At 36.5% G+C, this 13,587-nt stretch overlaps 1 pseudogene across 1 annotated transcript; it reads left to right on the top strand.

Moving 5' to 3' along the window:
• The first annotated feature begins 5,291 nt into the window (after positions 1–5,291).
• LOC143575437 (ultraviolet-B receptor UVR8-like) lies at positions 5,292–8,771 on the top strand (annotated as a pseudogene). Its single transcript, XR_013142758.1, has 5 exons — positions 5,292–5,616; positions 6,938–7,150; positions 7,224–7,703; positions 8,238–8,344; positions 8,436–8,771. The product of XR_013142758.1 is annotated as an ultraviolet-B receptor UVR8-like (transcript).
• The last annotated feature ends 4,816 nt before the right edge of the window (positions 8,772–13,587 follow it).

The raw sequence follows: 13,587 nt of genomic DNA, 5'->3' as shown, positions 1-13,587 counted from the left end.
GACAACCATCGCTACCGTCTCCTGCTGACAACAACCTAAAGCATCACTTGAAGCAACCTCCACTGCCACCATTGCATCCACGAACGAAAATCATTGCCACACCAACTTAAGAGGAGTGCAAAGTAAACATCTCTTAACTTAAGAGGAGTGCAAAGTAAGCACCTCTTAACTTATAGTAAACACCTCTTAACTTAAGAGTGTAAAGCAAGCACCTGGTAACTTACGGGAAGTGCAAGTGCTTGCCTCTTACTTAAGAAGAGTGCATAATAAACATATATAACCTGCTATCCAGACCAAATATTTAGGATTGAAACACTAAATAAAGGTTAAGTGACCTAAGTAGAACAAAACTTTATAGTAGTGACCTGATTGGAACAAAGCCAAAACTTTGTTGCTATAGCAAAAACTAGTACCGTATCAATACCGTAACAAATCAAACTAATACCGTCTGAATTTCCGTTACAGCACGCGAGTCTCATTATTCATCTAGCATAATGATTTGACAATAAAAAATATGAGAAAAGAAAAGTATTAATGTATTTGCATCACATAACATTGATTGTTAGGTAAGCTAACAATATCATATTTTAATATATAATAAATGATTTAAAAAGTGGTCTATAACACTTAATAGCAAGTCAAGTGTATAAACCCTACGAGCCAATTTGTATAATACATAAAATATTTGAATACGGCTTATTCAACCCTTCTATCTAACCTAAATTATAATTAGAAGACTTAATTAGGAGATATAAATATATAAATCAATCTATTTTTTGTTTTTAATTTGGCACGTCTTAGACACACTATATTATTTCATACATGCCTTCGAGTTTTACTATTTATCCGTTTGAAAACCCTTTTTATGTAATTTAAAAGTAACCATCAAGCTTAGAAGCACACAACGAGATATTTTTCTTCAGACGTAAAACTAGATTAACATATAGTAAAAATACTTTCATTAATTCGAGGTCCTTAAAAACTCCCGATACTTATGTATCAAGACACATGTTAACGGCAGAGGTGGTGAATGTAATCAACTTGCTTCGTTATAACGTGTTGGCGTTGTGTTTTCGTTTTCCTCTTTATGGGTCTCTAACATGTGTTGCTTAGAAATTTATGGAGATGGTAGACTTAACTTGTCTAGCCTTTAGGGTTTAGAAAAAGTGGTATTAAAAAGAGAGGACTTTAAGGGCCAAAAAGAGAGAAAGTAAGATTTTATTTATTTGTATCACATTATCACACGATATTGAGTGTTAGGTAGCCTCACAATAACAAATGATATTAAATGACATAGGCCAACAGTTAATGATCCTGAAACGGGTTTAAACTAAACAGGTCATGTCACATGTGTCAATTTAAGCCGGCAGGTCCATTGGTTTGGGATTTGGGGGTAAATCTTGTTTTTCAAATTTATTTTTTTATATTTTATTTTAGTAGTTATGTTTTTGTTACTTTTAATAGTTATGTTTTTAATACTGAAGAGAGAGAAAATTTTAAAGAGTGCGAGATATATGAGACTATAGGGTCTCCGTAGACAAGACATAACGGCGAGAATCATAGATGCGCACATCACATTCACAAGGTAAAAATATTTAGTCTTTATTTGTTATGGGTTTTTACCAAAGGTTAGATATTAATTACATCTATATATGATTTAATATTTAAATATATAGTATTTATTTACAAGCTTAAAAGTTATACATACTGGTTTCCTTCACAAGATATACTCATGCACAAAAGACGCGCCTCATGTACCACGCACTAACTCTGTCATAAATGATGCCTCACCCGTCTAAGTGTGCCTCACACCTTTCTAACTAAGACAACCTATTCGGATTAAAGCTTTGAATTATCTAGTGTTACAAACATCCTGTCGTCTTTGATGGTACATCATCATCGCGATTGTGCATAGTGTTTTACTCCATTTTATTATTTGAAATATTAAATTTTCAATAGTTGTATTTGTAAAATTTCGAGAGCGGCAATGAAAAGATTACTATTATTATTATTATTATACAAATAATTTCTTAAAACAAACTAGTTGTTAATGAGCTAGTGGTAGAGTGGTAAGAGAGAGACTTGGTGTTCCATATGACCCGAGTTTAATTCCTGCCCCCCCCCCCCCCCCCAGCATTTAGTTTCAGATGCACCAGACTGATGATGGGAGGCTAGACTAACATGTGGTTTTTACTGGTTGAATCCTTGAACTGAACGTGTTTGATCTCACCGAACCGTCATGCCTTAGGGCGAGTGTTAACGGGCGTTGGCCTTAGGTGAAGGTTTTTTCTTGATCGAATGACGAGTATTTCCCGATGTGATGAACTTTACCAGTAGCCCATCTAGAGGTTTAGTTGGCCGTTAAAAGAAAACCAAACTAGTTTACCAAGTCAAACCGTGTATTACTAAAACCGGATTTATAAAAAATTGTATTAGCTTTTGTTGTTATTTAAATTATTATTAGTATTTAATACTGTTTCAAGCTTGAAAACAAAATAAAAAACTAAAAACGTATCTTAGCAATTAAGAGTTAAGATACCATACATTTTGCAGTCCATTTTTTATGAAGATTTAAATATTGTTCTAGTTCTACTCCTAAACTGTTTGAAAAGAAAATCTGATTCTTTTTTCCAAAAGCAAGAGCCTTTGCCGCCCAACCTTGACCTCAAATCTTCTTTTTTTTCTTTTTAACCACATACAAAATTTGTTATTAAATACAACACAACAAACTAGCAAGATGCTAGAAACATCAGACCCAAAAAAACATTAAGGCAACGTAGTCACACCACCTAATACCTTCACCCACCAGAAACACTCTTTCAATTTATACAAAATTAAACGTACTCCATCTTTCTCACGTTAAACCCGGCCACTTGGACCTATTCTTCACCCACAAAAAACTTAGCGCTTTTATCCCACCAATCACGCAGCTTAGACTTGTTGTTTTCCTTTCAAACACCGCGAGGTTTCTCACTTTCCAAATACACCAAATCACCATCAAGCACACCGCATGAAACGCTTTCGCCCTTTTTTTCGGAAGTAAAGAATATTTATACAATTCCGATAAATCACGAATGGAAAAGGCATAGATAGATGGAACTTTACACCAAGAGGCAATAATGCTCCAAACCGATTGCGCAAACTGACAAGACACAAGCAAGTGCTCTACCGATTAAGGACACAAAATTGGAAATATAAAACTATTTTATTCATTTTATTATTAACACGAGGCTTGGTAATTTTTTCCTCTTCCTAGGTATGTATTGTTGATGTTGATTTCATTACTAAAGCAATTTACCAACCCTGGTGGAGGTGTATGTGAGTGGTGATCTCTTCCACATGATCGCCCTTATCTTGGCGTTACGTTGTTAGCGACGTCATTGGAAAAAAGAGAGTGTGACTACTCACTTTCTAACCAATCAAAATTTTTTTTTGTATTAAAAAAATAAATGATAATTCTGTTTTTTTGTTAAAACATTATTGAGTGAAATTATTTAATATCCTTATGTCTACGTGATAGTGATGTAGCGAAATTTTTTTCATTTTTTTAGTTAGTTCACTAAACTTAGTCTAAAAAAGACAATGAGTAGTGTGTGTGTGTGTGTGTGAGAGAGAGAGAGAGAGACTTGTTATGGGAATTAAAGTGCGTTGTCAAAGAAAAAAAGAAACAAAAAGAAATAAGATGACGGAAGAGCCGAAGCAGCGATGTGGCACGACAGATGTAGCACGACAATAGATGTTGAAACATCGCCCCTCACCTTTGGTAGCACCCCAGTCCCCAACCTTCGGGATGAAAGCCCTTGCCTAAAGGCTATTAAAAAACTTAAGCCAATTTTTCTATATCAAAGGCAAGATAGCTTATAAGGCCATTCGTAGTGGTCGCTTCAAGCCGACGTTATGGGCTAAAACGCCGGGGGCACACCGCCCCGTCCTAAGTTTTGGTCATGTTTTGGGTTGGCGAGTTATGTAGATAACACTAGACCAGCTCGAATTTTGAGGCTTTTATGAGAGAGAGAGAGAGAGAAAGAGAGGGAGGAAAGAGAGACGTTTTGGGGGGACTTTTTCCACTACATCCACTTTTTATAAAATGCCGAAAAGCTAACTAGACGTCACATGATGAAAAATACTTGGGTTGCTTAGTTTTGACCACATGGTTTAAGACAGTTGCTCTAACTAGAATGGGGTCCATTCGAAGAAAGTCACACACACTAACATTAATTACAAATACCAATCATATCAATTTATAACCAGTAAGATCATGTGTAGTGAGGCTACAAATGTGGGCGACAAAGGCGAGAACGCCCCTTCCCCCGAGTGATAAGAGGGGCGACCGGGGGGGGGGGGGGGGGGCGACACAAACATGTCGCCTGCTTGTGTTATGGTGATGATGACGTAGCGATCAATGATTGGAGGGTGGTAGGGCCGTCTCTTGGGTAAGCTAAATAAGGCAATGGCTTTAGGCCTCCAGTTTTATAGGACCTCCATCTTAAGTAGGAGTTATGCATTATGAGATTTTGAAAGTAGAGTTATTTTTAGAATTGATAACTCATTGATGGGTCACAAGCCAAGCAGGATTGTTGCATAACCATTATCACTGCATATCATCCATATTCTATAATTCTTGTATACGCTCTAGCGCTATACACATAACGTAAAGAAATAGAAAAATGCCTCAACATTTTAGTTAGTTTTAGGCCTTCACATCGTTGAGCCGGCCCTGGAGGGTGGAGCGATTTGTGGCTACAATACCGCCATCGGGCCCGGGCTACATATTGCCCTCCTTGACCACGTGTTAAAAACGCCTTATTTTGTAGTCCATTCATTACATATAACCTAACAGAGATCTTGAACAAATAATCTAAGCGGGTCGAAGGATCTTGAACCGATTGACTAGATCATCTTCCTTAATCTAGACATCAACACTCAACCCATGGAAACTTGATGAAGAAGATAAAAAAGCTAGTGCCAATCTGACACCCATTTCCACATTCATCAACACATCACCCCAATCACAATCCTCCACGTGTGCACAACAGAGTGTAATTCCACCCCTTTCTCTCTCTACTTTTGTCAATAATAACTCAAACTCCACTCCCATTTCTTCAATTCCAATTCCAATTCCAATTTCTTCAATTCCTCATGCCCTAATAATAACAATAACCCAAAAACCCAATTCCAATTTCTAATGTTTAGTTTCATTCTTGACTCAATCTATCATCAATTTCCACCGTCTCAATTTCATCAAATTCCGTTTCAAAATCTAACCTTTTTCTTTTTCCAAAATTACCCCTCAATTGTTATTCCAAATGGGTGATCGATTAAGGCCAGCCACACTCGAAGACTTGCCGTTACATCTGATTCTTGAGATTTTAACATCTGGGTCTCGGTTATCCGGGTCGGATCTTGTGTCTTTGGAGCTGACGAACTCGGGTTTTAGAGATAGTGTTGAGTTTGCGGCGTTTGAACTGTTTAAAGACGCACTGTGTGTATGGTTGCTTGAGTTACAAGGCACGGGAGGAGTTGGTGGCTCGGTGTGGGCGGAATTGGAAGAGGGTTTTGAGGTTCTTGCAGTCGGTGGTCATGTCTTCGGATGTGGTTCGAACCGCTTCAGGCAATGTATGGTTTTATTCGTTTTTGTAGTAATTATGAGGGTGTTTTTCGGGTTGTAATTTCGGGTTTCTTGAGTTGGGTTCTTTGGGTTTGAGAATTTTATTGCTAGAATTGAAACTGAAAGTCTGAAGCCCGACACTAATCTCTCACAGGTTTTTGGGTTTGGGTTTTATCGGGTGGGTTTCTGAGTTTCTTGGGTCGGTTTCAAAACCCGACCCTAATCTCTCACGGGTTTTTGGGATTCGGGCTTTATCGGGTTGTGTTAATCCGGTTTCAAGTATTTGACATAGAAAACTAAAAGAATAATAATCAGGGGTGTTTTCGGGTTGTACTTTCGGGTTTTGGGTTTTATTGGGTTGGGTTAATCAGGTTTCGAGTATTTTACATAGGAAACTAAAAGAATAATAATTAAAAAAATGAATATTTGACCGAGTATTGAGAATAAAGATGGATACTATTGAACAAAAACCTGTAGAGTTGAACAAAAACGAATTGAACAAATCTATAGAATCGAACTAAAGGCAATGCATGGTTTTACTCATTTTTGTTGTTATTATCGAGGGTTTTTTCGGGTTGTACTTTTGGGTTTTGGGTTTCTTGGTTTGGGTTCTTTGGGTTTGAGAATTTTATTGCTAGAATTGAAACGGAAACCGGACCCTGATCTTTCACGGGTTTTTTGGGTTCAGGTTTTATCAGGTTGGGTTAATCAAATACTTGACATTGAAAACTAAAAGAATAATAATCAGGGGTGTTTTTTGGGTTGTACTTTCGGGTTTTGGGTTTCTTGGGTTTGGGTTTTATCGGGTTGGGTTAATCAGGTTTTAGTAGAATTGAACAAATATCGGTCGAACAAAGCCACGTCAAGCAATGTATGATTTTATTCATTTTTATTGTTTTAACAAGGGGTTTTTTTGAGTTGTACTTTCAGGTTTCGAGTTTCTTGGGTCGGGTTCTTCGGGTTTGAGAATTTTATTGCTAGAATTGAAACTGAAAGTGTGAAACCTGACCCTATGGGTTCGGGTTTTATCAGGTTGGGTTAATCAGGTTTTGAGTATTTGGCATAGAACACTAAAAGAATAATAATTAAAAAATGAATATTTGACCGACTATTGAGAACAAAGATGGATACGATCGAACAAAACCTATAGAATCGAACGGAAAACCACCGTTCGATTCTATAGGTTTTGTTAGGTTCCATGGATACGAGTACTTTCGGGTTTAGGTCAACAGTTTTTTAGGGTTGCGGATAAAAGTGATAGGCCTAGTTATTATAATAATATAATCTCAGTTTTGATGCAATTTACTGATAGTTTGTTGTTTAATTTAGAATATGCAAATTAGAAGTGGAAGGTATCACACATTATTGATTAAAGATTCAACTGTATACTCATGTGGTTCAAGTATATGCGGTGTTCTTGGTCACGGTCCCGAAACAACACAGTGTGTAACGTTTACACCGATCAAATTCCCACTTCCCGCTCACGTGACACATGTTTCAGCCTCACATAATCACGCCGCCTTTGTCACACAGTCAGGAGAGGTATGCAGTTATTTTACATCGAATTTTGATCATGAAGATGAAATAAAGTAATTTTGATTATTAATGTTCGTAGGTTTTCACATGTGGCGATAATTCATCTTATTGTTGCGGGCATAGCGATACAAACCGGCCAATATTCAAGCCTCGGCTCGTTGAATCGTTAAAGGAAATCCCGTGCCAACAGGTGGCTACAGGGGTTAGTTTCACTATGTTTTTAACAAATGATGGTCGGGTTTACACGTGTGGGACGAGTGGACACGGTCAGCTCGGTCATGGTGACACGTTGGACCGACCGTCACCGAAGCTGGTGGAATCGCTTGTGACTGTTGGTCCGGTTGTTCAGATTGCTGCTGGTCCGAGTTATGCGCTTGCGGTTACTAGTGATGGGACCGTTTATTCGTTCGGGTCTGGAACCAACTTCTGTCTGGGTCATGGTGAGCAGCATACTGAACTTAACCCGAGACCTGTGCAGTGGTTTAGGAGAAAAGGGATCCATGTGGTTCGTGTGTCGGCTGGTGATGAACATGTGGTTGCACTTGATTCTAATGGTTATGTAAGTCTAAGCTCTAAACTTTAAATTAGGGGTTTGAATTTCTGAACCTAACACGAAATTTGAAATTTAAATTTGCTGTAAACGGGTTCGGATCGGACCCCACGAACCCATTTAGCTAAATGGGTCTTGTTTGTTATTGTTGTTATTATTATTATTATTTATTTGTTTAAAATGTTTTTTATGTTTTAAATTAAATTGGTTGGATATTTTAGCCAAAACTGAAAACTTAAAAAAGAAACCGAGACAAGATTTTATAATTAACGTGTAGTTGTTTTATATACATGTGTATATTTGTTGTAAGAATGTAAATTTAAAGCATCAACATGCAAAAACAATAAAAAGTAAAAAACTTTGGGTCAAATGGGTCGTGTTTGTGTCAACTTGTGAATATTCATGTCGTGTTCAGGTTCACATATCAGTCACAATTTTCAGGTTCATGTCGGGCTGGGCCCGCTAACCCACAACCACGATTCGCTTAGCACCCGTGTCACCTGTCTTTTAGTCTTGAATTAACCGTTTATGTATCAAATCCAGGTTTACACATGGGGGAAAGGGTATTGTGGTGCACTTGGTCATGGTGACGAGATTGATAAAACGACACCGAGCTTCTTACGAGCCTCAAACCTCATCTTGCTGTTCAGGTTCATATTCTTTGTCCCACCAGTCCAACACAAATGAGCACTTTTGTTTTTATTAGATATTATTTACATTTTTGTGAACTTATGATTGTAGGTGTGTGCAAGCAAGCGAAAGACGTTTGTGTTGACGGATAATGGATCTTTATACGGGTTTGGATGGATGGGGTTCGGGAGTCTAGGGTTTCCCGATAGAGGTGTATCTGATAAAGTTTTAAAACCGAGCATGCTTTACACTCTGAAAGGTCATCATATTTCCCAAGTAAGCACTGGTTTATATCACTCGGTTGTGGTTACAAACCAAGGCCGGATATTTGGATTTGGAGATAATGAACGAGCGCAACTCGGGCATGATATGTTGAGATCTTGTCTTAACCCGACTGAGACCTCGGTTGAAGAAGCAAGCGAAGTTGGTGTTTGTTAGTAGATAGTTTTGATGGTTTTCTTGTTTGTTGGATATTGATTGAAATGATAAAATGATTAGGATTCTTTGTGTATTTGAGGCAGTTATATTGGTTGGTTTGTTTTAAAATTGTTTGAAGTGTCTATTGGAGATTTACATTAATAGCAATCAAGTTTTAGAATTGTTTCAATTAGATCATTTATAAAATATTTTGTTTTAATCAGGTCATTTAAGTTTTATAAGTTTACTAAAAGGTGACGGCAGTTCCGGAAGCGGTGCGGTTGGTTAAAGGTGGTGGTGGTGGGTTTGTAATATAGGAAAGAGGGAACAAGAAGTTGAAATAACCAGTTATTCCGGTAAAATACTTTGAAAAAAACCTAAATAACCTGTCATCCAGATAAAATATCTAGGATTATAATAATTTTTAAAATTAAATGACCTAATTGAAAAAAAAAATATTTTATGAGCGACCTTGTTGGAAAAATTATCAAACATAATTATTATTTAACACCTTAATAAAATAAAAATAAGTTAAAAAACACCAAAAAAAAAAAGTCTGATACATGTCTAAAACCTCCCGTCCAATATGCTCATGGAAGCAAATATCCATCAATTAAACATAAAAAAGACAATTTTTGTTATAGATGAAGGACACAAAATATTCGGTTGATCAATCCGTTACGTGCCAATCATTTAAACCAGTACCTGCCACACCAAGATTCGGTAAACTATATAATTACAGTGTTAGACTATGTGCAGTGGTTTTAATTATTTGTTTAGTTAAAATGACACCTAGACATCATGTAAGCAAAAATGAATTCATTAAAACTCATTTTAAATCAAGTGCAGTGGTTTTAACTAATTGCATTTATTTACTCAATCATTTTGTTATTTACCTAATGTTTAATTATTTGATGAACATAATATTTTTTTACGAGCAAATAAACATAACATGATGCATTTTTTGTTCTAATAATAAGTATTCATAGATGTAATTATGTTTGTGTAGGAAAAATCATTCTCAGCATCATTCTCATACAGACATATTTTAATAAGTTACTTGATATATCAACAGAGTAATATAAAAGTTCTAGAAATATGGTCTCCACCAATTATAACATTAAATCACATATATCATACCAAGTTGAAAAAAAGGGCATAATATTTAGGAAAATTGGATTTTAATAATCCCAATTTTCTGTTATTGGCCGATAATATTCTCAACTTAGTTTATTTCCACCAGTAGTCCCAAATTTAAAAAAGTTGGCTCTCAATGGTCCCCCGTTAAAAAAAAACCTAACGGTGTTAAGTTTTTTCCGAATTTCAAACTGATTTTTAGGGCTTTTGATCGGAAGGTGGATACAAGTCAGTTAACGTAAAACTTAGCTCGAAATGATGCTTTAAATGGCTTGATTAGAGCTTCAAATCGGGTGCTTGAACTTCAAATTAACAAAATGAAGCTGTTTGGAATATCGTTTTGAGCTAAGTTTTACATTAATCGACTCGTATCACTTTTCCGATCAAAGCCCCAGAAAATTAGTTTGAAATTCAGAAAAAACTTAACACCGTTAGGTTTTTTTATTAACGGGAGACCATTAAGAGTCAATTTTTTAAAATTTGGGACCACTAGTGGGAATAAACTAAGTTGGGATTATTATCGGCCAATAACAAAAATTTGGGATTATTAAAATCCAATTTTCCTAATATATTTACGTAATATTATCTACCTATTCTAATAAAGTAAAATAATTGTGGACACTTGTTATCTTTTGGTTAATTCTCACAATTATTTTCCCTACAAAACTAAGATCTAAATTAACCCTAATATATGTAATAGATCAATAATTATTCACTTTTCTTTTATGCTCTATTTATATTATATATACATTTTTATAAAAATAAATATTAACATATTATCTATAATATATATAACCGAAACCCCTAAAATCCTATTGGTACGATATGGTCGCTCCCCCCCTTTTATGAAAGCCACCAGATTGCTTGATTTTTAAATGGAAGCATCTCATTGATTTAACCCAAATTTATGGGTATGAGTCTTACAAAAATCAGATAGCTCTTAAACGTGTTATATATCTCATTAAATTAAAAATTAATCTTACCAATTATTTGATATGAAAATCATATAAAATAGGAATATACTAAAATTTAATATCCAATTTAAAAAGAAAAGGATATTATTTATAATTAATAAACAATTTCATAGTAAAAAACATAAGTAGGTCATGAGTCACCAAATCCAGATAGCTTTTAAATGTGTTATAACATATCATTTATTTATGAAACCATTTCATCATAAACCCCTAAGTATATTATTAACTTTCTTACAATAAAGAAAATTAAATTCCAAAAAATAAATATTGAAAAACAAAAACTGTAAAACAACCATTCTCTTAAGCCATCAGATAGCTTAATTTGTAAATGAAGGTTTCTCACGCATTTGACTCGAATTCACGGGTAAAGGTCTCACCAAACCCAGATAGCTCTTAAACGGGTTATAACATCTCATTATATTAAAAATTAATCTCATTAAATATTTGATAAATATTAATACGAATAATGTTTTGGTTAAAAATCGAATTAAGGATCAATGAACCAAATTCGTGAATGAGGATTGGTGCTTAGATGAACAAAATAATCAAAGTAATAATTGTAAAGGTTGAACACAAAGATTTATACGAGGAAAAGCCCTTGGTAACTAGTATCCCGCCGGCACAAAAACCTCGGGTAGTGAAAACTATCACTACCAACTATATTGAACTTGAAAAGATTACAAATGGTGGAATAATAGCTGATCGTGAATACAAGTGTTTGCTATGAACTCTCAGTACTAAAGTGTCGTGTGCTGATCGGCTAGTATTCGATATATATATATATATATATAAGTTATAACGGCTAGTAACTACTTATGCTATAATCTCGGCCACGTTTGTTTACTTCTTCAACTCGAACGTTTTTGAAGCGTGGACGAGAATGGAAGACTGAGTAAAATACTTCGTCCGTAATAGTAGGAATTCTGGTAAACATGTGTTATACCTGCAAAAAATAGATTAGAATATAACTGAAATTGACTGTTGAGGATCCTTAAACCTCTGAGGATCCTCAGTCCTGCTGACAGTTGCTAATGATACTTGAATTTCGAGGATCAAAGATCCTAGTCCCAACAATTGCCCCCAAACATGATAGGTGCGAAAAGGGGAACAATTGTCATGTTTATCTCGAGAGAGGTGCATCGTAACCGTTGATTAAAGATAGATGTGATCGTCACCTGCCACCAAATAATTATGCCTACTTAATAGATTCGAACCCTTATATCTTCCTTCTTCATCGGATTATAAGCGTAGTTCCGGCGCAACTACCAGGTATCCTCTTTTCTTTTTTCTATTATCTCCTGTATCTTTCTCATCCTTCTATCACGATGCCTAGAAGAGACCAGAAAGCTTCCTTTAGCTCGAGTCCTAAGGATATTACTCCCGTGCTCTAGACTCAACATCTTCTTAAAGATCCAGCTTCAGAGATTTGCAAATTTACCAACGAATAGATCCAGAGAATCTCCAAACGCTTCCCTGAAGGAACAGTGTTTAGGGCGTACGAATCCCGATTAAGGAGCGATTGTGTTTCCTCTGATCGGGTTTGTTTTCCGGCACTCCCATTCCTTCTCGGCCTCTCGTATCCGTTTCCCGACCTTACTACTACATTCTTTTCCTTCACCGGTCTTAGCTATATTCAAGCTATGCCGATGATGTGGAGGACTTTGCATACCTTTGAGAGACTGATTGCAGAGCAGGATCTCGACTTCAATCTTCCAGCCCTTTCTTACTTGTATAGCCTCGTAACTCACGGTTCTAGAAGATTTCTCTTCAAGAGTAAACCCTTCCAGCCTTTGCCGATCAACAAGACTACTCATAACGACCAAAGCTGGAAGAACCAGTTCTTTTTCATTTTAAGAGACAGTATCCCCAAAGGGAATTCCTTACCGTCTCGCCGGATCCTGAAGGGTAGGATAGTGGATCCAGAGGATAGGTGATGTTCGTTCTATCAATTGGCTAACTGTGGGCTTGTTGTTTTTTGTGCAGTATCCAAATTTTCTGATTTTGCCGCTAACCCGGAAGGTATTGAAAAGGCAAAGGTGTTCCTGTCTCTGGATCCTTTTGATAGGACCTTCAAAACTATCATTGAAGAAGCACAGGATTCAGACGAGAAGACCGCCAGCTCCTCAGAATTCGGAAACAATGTCAAGTAAGTTAGAATCCATCCTTTAATTGTAAGTTTGCTACATAAGAAAAGATAACAGATAATAACTTATCTTTTTTCGGGAAGGTGCACAGAAGTCCTCATCCAAGCCTTCCAAAAACTTGTTGGGTTAGTTCCAGTTGGAGGATGTTGATAGCCTCATTTCTTCTCGCTCCTCTGAGAAGAAGCTAATGAAAAGCTCCAGCCTGGCACATCCGAAGACCATGACTACTTGTTCCAAGGCCAGCATGAAGAGAAAAAGGGACCCTGACGTGGAAGTCCACAGTGCCCAGGATGTGTTCGACCAGCTCTAGAAGGTAAGGATCCTTTCTCCTCATGTACAGATGGTTTGACTATCTTATTGATTCGTTTTCTTTCTACAGGCTGTGGCTAATTTCAAGGTTCTGTATGATGAAAACATGGCCAACACCGAGAGGGAACTAGCAAGGTACCATGCCGGGATATCTCTAAAGGATAAGCTGATCATGGAACTTCAAACTGAGAAGGGAACCCTGGAGGATAAACTGGCACTTGCTGACATCCAAGCTTAGGAGCAAGTGGTTGAGGTCACCGAGCAGGCCAAGGTGTGGGCTAG

Source organism: Bidens hawaiensis, unplaced genomic scaffold (genome assembly GCF_021521415.1).
Source record: "Bidens hawaiensis isolate Kalapana, Puna unplaced genomic scaffold, B.hawaiensis_p1.1 tig00027401_1, whole genome shotgun sequence".
Classification (NCBI taxonomy): domain Eukaryota; kingdom Viridiplantae; phylum Streptophyta; class Magnoliopsida; order Asterales; family Asteraceae; genus Bidens; species Bidens hawaiensis.
The sequence above is the reverse complement of the archived record's forward strand: the minus strand, read 5'-3'. Positions and strand labels throughout refer to the sequence as shown.